The sequence below is a fragment of the Salvelinus sp. IW2-2015 genome, unplaced genomic scaffold (genome assembly GCF_002910315.2).
Source record: "Salvelinus sp. IW2-2015 unplaced genomic scaffold, ASM291031v2 Un_scaffold11703, whole genome shotgun sequence".
Taxonomy (NCBI): Eukaryota; Metazoa; Chordata; class Actinopteri; order Salmoniformes; family Salmonidae; genus Salvelinus; species Salvelinus sp. IW2-2015.
Genome location: NW_019952960.1, coordinates 1 through 2,408, shown reverse-complemented (window position 1 = coordinate 2,408; position 2,408 = coordinate 1). Strand labels below are relative to the sequence as shown.

General features: G+C 46.4%; 1 pseudogene; it reads left to right on the top strand.

Moving 5' to 3' along the window:
- The first annotated feature begins 427 nt into the window (after positions 1 to 427).
- LOC112080097 (toll-like receptor 13) lies at positions 428 to 1,376 on the top strand (annotated as a pseudogene).
- Positions 1,377 to 2,408: the final 1,032 nt, after the last annotated feature.

Sequence of the window (2,408 nt, the reverse complement as noted above, 5' to 3'; positions counted from 1 at the left end):
ACGATGGTCATTATGGCCAAACAGTTCTATTTTTGTTTCATCAGACCACACTGTCCCCATGTGCAGTTGCAAACCGTAGTCTGGCTTTTTTATGGTGGTTTTGGACGAACGTAGATTTAGGGAACATTCACCATCCATCCAGCCAATGTGAGAAACCTGCAAGTGTGAGTATGAATCTGACGCACATGTTCTGCTAAACATCACCGTCGGCAGTGACAGCACCCCGAAACCAGGCTTCCCCCTACAGCTCTTCACTCAATTGAGTGTGATCTTCCAGGACTGCTGGAGACCATTCTTTCAGTCTGTTGTCCACTTTAAGGCTGTCACATGTGGGCCTAACTTCGTCGCAAAGTACTTCCTCTCCATGCAGGAATTAGAGTTTGAGTTGGTTCTCACACCAGAGTTTCTGAGAGAACAAACTGTGGACATGAATAACCTGAACAGGCTTGTGCAGCTGAGGTATCTCAAGATAATAGAAGTGGATCTCAGTGTGCAGCTAGTGCTGGGCATCATGTTCCATAACTTGACCAGGCTGGAGAGCCTCTGTCTGATTGAATGTAGGATCCTCACTTTGGAGGAGGAGCTGAGCAGAGACCTGCACTCCCTCAGTGTGATTCAAGTTCAAGCCCGAGAGGAGTTTAGCATGTTTGAGGGCTTCCCAGAGCCCCTGACCAGCCTGCGGTAGTGTGCATGGAATTATTCGGTCCTCGCCTATACCGCTACTGTCATAACGCCTGGCTGGACAACTGGGCCAGAGAACAGAAAAATGTCCAGGTCAACTTTTGGCTTAATGGGGGGTTGCTTCTCTTTTAGCTGGTGGTCCTGCTCCATCAGCTGGCTTGGGGACTATGTTGGTCCTGRGCCACATTGCCTGTGGCTGGCTGGAGGAGGCAGTACAGAGGCCCAACACCAGAGGGCACCACCCCTACGATGCCTTTGTGTTTTACAAAGTGGGAGAGACGAACGCTGGGTGGTGGAACAGCTGCTGCCTGGAGCAGGGGGGGCCTCCCTTCCTGCGTCTCTATCTGCATAGCAGGGACTTCCAGCTRGGGAAGGACATTGTGAACAACATCACAGACAGCCACTACAGCAGCCACCACACCCTGTGTGTGGTGAGTCATCACTACCTGCACAGTAACTGGTGCTCCCTGGAGCTGTGACTGGCACCCTGTGTCTGCTGGTGGAGCACAGGGACATTCTCATCCTGGTCTTCCTGTAGGACATCCCCCCCTAGGCAGCTGTCTACCCAAGACTGCCTGGCTAGGCTGGTCAAGACTAGAACCTACCTGGACTGGCCCCAGGACCCGGACCTGTAGCCTGCCTTTAAGGACCGCCAGTGGACCAAACAGACTCCTCCTGAACCAGGTCCCAGATAGTAACACAACACACAGATGCACGATTATCAACAGCATTATTCAGGGGCGGGTTAATGCAGGGTCCTCCCAGGGCTGAAGCACTTGTGTCTAGGCTTGTACGGGGCTGAAGAGGCAGAATACAGTTAAAAATAAAAAATAAATACAGTAAAAAAAATATATAATAATAATAAAGGAAATATGTACTGTACACAGTGCCAGTCAAAAGTTTGGACACATCTACTCATTCAAGGGTTGTTTTTTGTTTTACTATTTTCTACATTGTAGAATAATAGTGATGACATCAAAACTTTGAAATAACACATATGGAATCATGTAGTAACCAAAAAGTGTTAAACAAATCAAAATATATTTTATATTTGAGATTCTTCAAAGTAGCCACCCTTTGCCTTGATGACAGCTTTGCACACTCTTGGCATTCTCTCAACCATCTTCATGAGGTAGTCACCTGGAATGCATTTCAATTAACAGGTGTGCCTTGTTAAAAGTTAATCTGTGGAATTTCTTTCCTTCTTTAAGGCGTTTGAGCCAATCAGTTGTGTTGTGACAAAGTAGGGGCAGTATACAGAAGATAGTAAAAGACCAAGTCCATATTATGGCAAGAACAGCTCAAATAAGCAAAGAAAAACGACAGTCCATCATTACTTTAAGACATGAAGGTCACTTAATACGGAACATTTCAAGAACTTTGAAAGTTTCTTTAAGTGCAGTTGCAAAAACCATCAGGCGCTATGATGAAACTGGCTCTCGTGAAGACTGCCACTGGATAGGAAAACTCAGAGTTACCTCTGCTGCAGAGGATACGTTCATTAGAGTTACCAGCCTCAGAAATTGCAGCCCAAATAAATGCTTCACAGAGTTCAAGTAACAGACACATCTCAACATCAACTGTTCAGAGGAGACTGTGTGAATCAGGCCTTCATGGTCGAAATGCTGCAAAGAAACCACTACTAAAGGACACCAATAATAAGAGACTTGATTGGGCCAAGAAACACAAGCAATGGACATTAGACCGGTGGAAATCTGTTCTTTGGT